Source organism: Dama dama, chromosome 30 (genome assembly GCF_033118175.1).
Source record: "Dama dama isolate Ldn47 chromosome 30, ASM3311817v1, whole genome shotgun sequence".
Lineage (NCBI taxonomy): Eukaryota > Metazoa > Chordata > Mammalia > Artiodactyla > Cervidae > Dama > Dama dama.
This window is the reverse complement of record NC_083710.1, coordinates 84,350,473-84,358,067: the sequence shown is the minus strand read 5'-3', so window position 1 is coordinate 84,358,067 and position 7,595 is coordinate 84,350,473. Positions and strand designations below refer to the sequence as shown.

General features: G+C 41.5%; 1 long non-coding RNA gene across 1 annotated transcript; it reads right to left on the bottom strand.

Moving 5' to 3' along the window:
* Window positions 1-603: 603 nt before the first annotated feature.
* Window positions 604-5,704, bottom strand: LOC133049541 (uncharacterized). Its single transcript, XR_009691360.1, has 3 exons — window positions 5,580-5,704; window positions 1,938-1,991; window positions 604-1,443 (listed from the first exon to the last, which is right to left on the bottom strand). It is a non-coding gene; the product is annotated as an uncharacterized LOC133049541 (long non-coding RNA).
* Window positions 5,705-7,595: the final 1,891 nt, after the last annotated feature.

Below are 7,595 nucleotides of genomic sequence, written 5' to 3'. Positions count from 1 at the left end.
AAATGTAGAGTGATCCTGGGTAGCTCTGTATCCTGGTTCTGCAGAATATCAGTTACGTGACATTGAGCAATGTAATCAACCTCTCTGAGTCAGCTTCTCCATCTTGAAGTCTGAATAATAACAGCAGCTGTATGTATAGGATTGGCTTGAGATTTATATGACATATATAGGAAAATGCTGTTGTTAGTCACTCAGTCATGTCTGACTCTGCAACCCCATGGACTAGAGCCTTCCAGGTTCCTCTGGCCGTGAAATTCTTCAGGTAAGAATAGTGGAGTGGGTAGCCATTCCTTCTCCAGGGGAGCTTCCGACCCAGGGATCAAACCTGAGTCTCTCCCATTGCCAGGCTCATAGTAAGCACTATGCAAATGGTTGGAAATAGACATATTTTTTGAGCATACAAGCTAAATGAATTGATATCAAAAGCATTTACTCAATAGCTCAATATTTTGGAATAATTTATTTTAATAATGAAGTCTAATAAATATTGAGTTTTTGAATAGGAATAAACATTCTTCTTTCAATTTGTTTCACCATTTAAAAAATATATAAAACAGAAAAAGAAAGGCTATGGGAAGCTCATATAAATACGATACAGTGAATTACACTGTTTTATGAAGATGATTTCATGCGGAATTCAAAGTAGATGCAATTAGTGCTACAAATTAGAAATAGCAAATGATGATTTAACAAACATGATTTAACAAACAAATCAAAGAAGAGAAAAAATTTCAGATGAATTTAAATTGCTCTATGTAGATTTAATCTTGTGATAAGTAATTCTCAAGAGAAAGCATAAAATGTTGTTTTTCGTTTCAAGAAGTAGGACAGCTTGGAAGTTGAGAAAAATTATTGTAGAAGCTAGAATTGTCAATGAAGATAATTAATAGAATCCATAACATGCATTTAAATATATGAGACGAACATCTAGTGTAATTTGCTCTTTATATACAATGTCAGTTTTACTGAGAGTTGTGCTATATGGTTGCACCTGAGTGTGAGTAACCATAATAATTTCAATGTCAAGTTGGCCTGTGGACCGATGCAAAGGTTCCCAGCAAAGAGCAACCGATGGTGTGTAAATGCCAAGCCAGACCTATATACTTTTAGGTGGGGGGAGCTGTGTTGAAGTAGTTTCATGTTGGCGGCATGAAGTGAGGGTATCTGCTGAAAAAAAACTTCTTTCCTCTGATCCATATGCACCAATTAAACACACATCATTAAACAGCAAGTGTCTATGTCAAAGTATGATATGTGGAGAAATGAAGGGGAAAATTCAACAGACACAAATTTGTAACTCTCTCTATCAATTCCAGTTGTTGCTGTTCAGTCTCTAAGTCCAAGTCTCTGGGACCCCATGGATTGCAGCCTGCAAGGCTTTCCTGTCCTTCATTATTTCCCAGAGTTTGCTCAAATTCACAGCCGTTGTTTCAGCGATGCTACCTAATTCCAGAGGAAACAGCAAAACAACAGCAGTCCGATTTTTAACAATATTCTTCAGGATAAGGTGCTTTCCCACGCTTTCTCTTAAATGATTCTCACCATAGCACCAGGAGTTAGGTATTGTTACTGTTTTTTCTTCCCCTTCCCATTTTACTGTTCAGAGAACAAAGAGTTTGAGAATTTAAATGTCATGACAAGGGTCATATAGATATTAAGTGGCCCAGGTGGAGAAGTGATACCTACTCAGATTTTGTACCAAAATCTTTGTTCTTAGTATGCCACACCCTCCTTTATCATTTAATTCCATTTCCATTAGAATTTAAATTTTAATGAAGAAAAAGTGAAAGTGAAGTCACTCAGTCGTGTCTGACTCTTTGCGACCCCATGGACTGTAGCCTACCAGGCTCCTCTGTCCATGGGATTTCCGAGGCAAGAAAACTGGAGTGGGTAGCCTTTCCCTTCTCCAGGGGATCTTCCCAACCCAGGGATCGAACCTGGGTCTCCCGCATTGCAGGCGGATGCTTTACCGTCTGAGTCACCAGGGAAGCCTAAAAAAAAAGTGAAGGGTGTCCACAATTAAAAAATGCCGATTTTGTAATTGCATCAATAAACACGGAAGGTTTACATCCACACCATAGAGGGAAGTGATCTCATCATTTTACTACTTTTTCTTCTTTTTTCTGGTTAGAAATCTGCATATTTTTAGGTAGGTTCACTCCTTGAAGAGGGATAATCCTCTTCTATTGGACATGAGGGGGTTAAGGTCTCCTGCTTCGAGCAGACAAGCCACCTGCAGGACCCAGCCCTGGGCAGGACGAGCCTGCGCTGCTGCTTGTCACGTGTCCCCAGGAGGCCACCCGCCCCAGGACGCCTCCTGAAGCCTGACGTGAGGAAACCCTCCCAGGCCTCTGAAAGCCCGGGTTCCATGTGCATGACTAAACCTTCCTTGAATCTGAGATTCGAGGCTAATGCCCCGTCTCTTGATATCTGGCATTTTATTTGGCCACATTCTTACTCCCTATGTGTCCGAGGTCTTATTTAGTCACTCAGCATCACTTGGGCTGGCTTGATGCTGCCTCTGACCTCTTGGTGCAATTTGGTTTTCCATTTAGCTCCACTCCCTGGGAGGGACTGTTGTGGATGAGGGGGAAGCTAGGGACCAAATGTGACCTCGTAAAGTATGTATGCTGAAGCCCTAGTTCCTCATATGGTGGAAGTTGGGTGATGGGTCTCTGGGGGATGATTAGGTTTAGGTGAGGTCACCAAGGTGGGGCCCTCATCCGTAGGCTCAGAGTTCTTGTAAGATACGTGAGCAATGCACTCCTTCTGTCATGTGAAGACGGAGCAGAAGGCATCCATCTGAGAAGCAGGAACAGAGCTCCCACCAAGAATCAAGTGAGTTGGCCCCTTGATCTGGGATCAAGGAAAATACGTGTCTGTTGTTTAAACCGCTCAGTCTCCAGTATTGTTCTTGCAGCAGCTTTAACTAAGGCAGGGCGGAAATGCGTGGGAGCAGCACCCAGGACGTGGTCTTGTTAGTGACCCCACTGCTAGCTGACCCTTCCCTCGCGTCCTTAGAAGAGCTGGTGGGAGCAGCTGAACGGCTGGAAGGAGGCTGTTGCAGGAGATGAGAAATGGAGGGTAGAGACAAGCTGCGAGAAAAACTAGGTGTGTAAATTACAGAAGAGCACACCCTTTGAGGATTTGAGATCTACCTCTGATAAACTTTCTAGACGAATCTTAAGCATCCTAATTTTGAAAACTTCTGTGATCATTATAGTACTGTCCTCGATTTCTGTCAAAAAGCAATACAGTGGCAAACATATTATTTTTCTAGCTAAGGAAACAATGTAATCAGATCCATTTTCGTGAGTGTATTTTTGTTTCACTCAACTTAAGCTGCATTACTGAGCTTCTCTGAAGAACTGAATCCTTCTTTAAGACAAACCCTGCAGGCAGATTGGAGGGGAGATAGATGCTCTGCATTGAAACACCAGGGGTTTCACGAAAGAATGCTACCCCTCTGTGCCTTCAGTTGATATCAAAACTGGCATGTCAACAATTATCTGTCCTCTTCCATTCCAAATTAGAGAATTCAGGTGTTGTATTGTAAGGATTTTTTTCATGTGGAGTGTTATGCTTTCTGATGTTTATAAATTTTTTCTTCCTTGCTTTTTAGCTTCATGTGGTTTTGATATTTATATCACTATTTATATCAATAGTAACATATTTACATCAATAGTACTGTTGGTACTATTCCTAACTCTAATGCTAGGGAATCCCTTGCTTCTCCCTTACTTATAATTACGAATCCTGTGGATTGCGATGAGTAGCCTAGAAGAAATTTAAAGAAACTTTAATCATATTTTGCTTTGTCTACAACTTATTTGGCATCTTAATAGCTTATACTAAACTCCAGGTCTGTCCTGGATTCTCGTAGTATTCACATTGCAACATTAAAGAATCGAAGATGAGCTTAAAAAAATGTTCAGTGCCCAGTTTGTACAGATGAAGTTACTATAATCACGATAGTAGCACTGTTTAGTTTGATAATTATAGCACTGTTCAGTGTGATACAGTCATGTGGAAAGAGTTCAGATAGAAAAATATTGATCCTGGATCAATAAATATTGTAGGGCTTAAAAAGCAGCATGCTTAAATGTGTGAGTAGCTATTGAGAACTTGTATTGATTAGACTTGGCAATGGCGAATTTACATGCATTATTTCATTGTCTCTGTCCTTTGAGATCCACATTTTCTTGGACACAGTTTGCAAAGAAGGAAGATACGACTCAAAGAATTGTAGTGATTTTTCCGGAATCACACAACAAAGAAATGAAAGTTTAAACTTGGGTCTTTGCAACTATAAAGCCCATGTACTAAGCTGCAGTAGTCTCTAACTTATTTGCCAAAATGAACTCTGGATATCCTGCAAAGAGTTGTAGTTTGTTAAATCAGACTGAAACAGTCATATTAGGAGTTTCTGGAATGACATATTCTTTTCTGAATGGCAGAGAGATTAAGTTATGAAGTTTAGACTGAAACCTATTCTTATTTAATTCATATTTGTGCAGTTTACAACATGTATGTCAACCTGGAGTATAACTCCATGACCCCAACTGCAAAGGGTGTATAAACAAGCTCATGGCATAGAGAAATGACATGGCAAAATGAAATGGCAGAAAGTACCAGATACTTCTAACCCAATGTGTGTACCAACACCTGACAAAATCTGGGCTTTCCATTTATTTCTTATTTTTCTTATACTTCTGGGGAAAGACAAGACTGACTCCTGGTTTCTCCACTGAAAACAAAACAAAACACAGGATAAAAATGAACGCTTGTTGTCCTTGCTTACTTTGGTCCAACTCAAGTTGTACTGATGTAACCTATTTGTGTGTAACCACAAACACACGTCCTCCATGTGGAGTTAGTGTATGCGTGCATGCTGAGTCACTTGAGTCATGTCCATCTCTTTGCCACCCTGTGACCTCTAGCCCTCCAGGCTCCTCTGTCCATGGGAGTCTCCCGGCAAGAATACTGGAGTGAGTTGCCATGCCCTCCTCTGGGGAATCTTGCAGTCCCAGGGGTCAAACCCATGCTTCTTATGTCTCCTGCTCTAGGAGATGGATTCTTTACCACTAGCGCCACCTTGGAAGCCCATGTGCAGTTAATGATGCTCCCTTGATTCCAGGGTCTCTTCTGCACTTTTTAAAGAAGGACCACAGTTCTCCTAATAGGTTGTAATAAGAATTTTGAAATGATACTTTGCTGTTTTTCCTTTTTCTTTCACATCTTTGTTTTCTATTCTGTTGCCAAAATTCTAATTTTCTGCAGAATGTGTCTTATAATCCTGGCCTTCCCAAATCTTTCCACTGACTTTCCTGCTCTTAGTACACACAGTTGTGATAGCAGTTCTTTCAGGATTTTTTCATTTAATGAGTACTTTTTTTTTTTTTTTAGCATCAATGCCGTGTCGGTCTCCTGGCAGCTGGTAATATGCAGACCCCCCAAGGGAGTCACACTCTGATTTTTCTCCTGTGCCCCACATTTGCGCGTCCTCCTAACTTCTCTTCCTCCCAACCTCCCTTCTTTCAGTTTTCACACCCATCCACCACCCACTCTCCTCGCCTCACCTGGGATCTTGTTAACACCCAGAAATTCTCCCATCTCTGAGTGACGAAGATCAGTATCTTCAGCCAGAAAAATCTCACCATCTCTCTCTCTCCTTTTCAGAATTCCCGAATGCCTTCGGTACAACTTCAGACCTTGTTTTTTTCCTCCCTGCTGCTTCTTTCCTGTTTGTCCAGCTCCATAATTTGATCCACTCCTCACAGCATTCCTAGGAACATTCCTCCCCGTCCTCCAACTCCACCCCTTCTTCCTTCAGCTGCTCTTCTGTGACTCTCTTGGCCATCACTCAGGATACTTTCAGCGTTCTTAGATCGCACTGTCAGAGGGAGCTGTGTGCGAGAACGTGGCCGTGCAGACTGGGGTGGGGGGCATCAGAGGCGTAGGGCTTCCAGCTTCAGCTGGCCTCCTCATGGTTGTGCCTCGGCTGTGGAATAAACACCAGCATCCCCAGGGTTGTTCTAATTCACACTCATTTCTCTAGTCTCTTCTGCTCTAGTTTTTGTCTTGCTTTCCAGCTGCCTTACAAGGCTTCTCCTTCCCCTGACAAGCCATTTTGTCTCCGAATGCTCCGCCTCACACTCCTTCTTTACTTTATTCACCTGCCAGACATTTTCTCATCCTTCAACACCCAATCCAGTGTTCTTCTCTGTGTAATCTTAACCTTTTCTCTTGGACAGAGGTAGGGAGCCTCTGTGCGATCTCATAATTTCGAACGCATAGCTAAAACGTGGAGCATGTCTGCATGGTGTGGGAACACCTAGATTTCAGAGTGCTAAGAATTAGAGATAGGGCCTATGAAAGGCATACTCTGGAGAGCTCAGTAACTTGATAGATCTTGGGGGGAGGGTCTTGTAATCAACAGGGCTTCCCTGTTGGCTCAGCCAGTAAAGAATTTGCCTGCAATGCAGGAGATCTGGGTTCGATCTCTGGGTTGGGAAGATTCTCTGGAGATGGGAATGGCAAACCATTTCAATAGTCTTGCGTGGAGAATTCCATGGACAGAGGAGCCTGGTGGGCTACAGACCTTGGGGTTGCAAAGAGTCAGATGCAACAGAGTCACTAACACTTTCACTTTGTAATTGACAGAGACTGAACTGATAGAGACTGATGTTTTGAAATGCAAGTCTTATGGAACTAAAATAAACTTATTAAATGCAAATTTGAATTCAAGATGGCAGACTCACCATGCATACACGACCTGACTTCAGTTGGTGGTGGTGTTTATAATTATTAGATCTTTTTTAGTAAGATTGTTAGCCTTCTGTGCAGAGTGGTAGGTAGGAATTAGACATCCCCTTCCTTACAGTCTCAGACAGAACTCCGCTGTACATGTAAGCACGTATCATCAAGTGGGGGCAAAATCAATTGCACTAAACTTAATGAAGTTATCCCTCTCTGTTTTTCTTTTTTCTTTTTTTTTTCCATCCTCTACTTACACAGAGTGCAAAATGTTTACTCAAGCCAGAAGACAAAGGATGCTAAGGACAAAATTCAGCCTAACTTAGGGCAGGATAATTGTACCACAATCATTGAGTCAGCAGCTGGATACCAAGTCATTTCACAGTCACATCTTGGGTACCATTACCAACTGTTTCAACTCGAACCTGGGAGAAGCTCACACTCTGTTCCTGAAATGGGAGGGTGTATATGTGGTATTTCCAGGCAATCCACTAATATCTTGAACATTAGTGTTTAGTGCATTGAAATACATCATATGTGACCAATTATATCATCTAACCAAGCCTCATCATGGATAAAAATGGTTGGCATGTTTCTGCCACTCATGGTTCAAGGCTTCTGATTTGAAGAATTCCTAATAGTTAGTTAATCATCCCTGGGTATGAGTTCCTGATTAGATCAATGATTTCCTCAGAGCACAGGTCAAATTTAATATTTGGTTGAAACTTATGAAATTACCATCTTAGGTCAAAAGATGTCAGATAGTGTTATAGGTCAAATGGCTCATACTTATGTATCACACTGTCTACAATGTTTTTGAAAAAAAAAATTAAAACAGG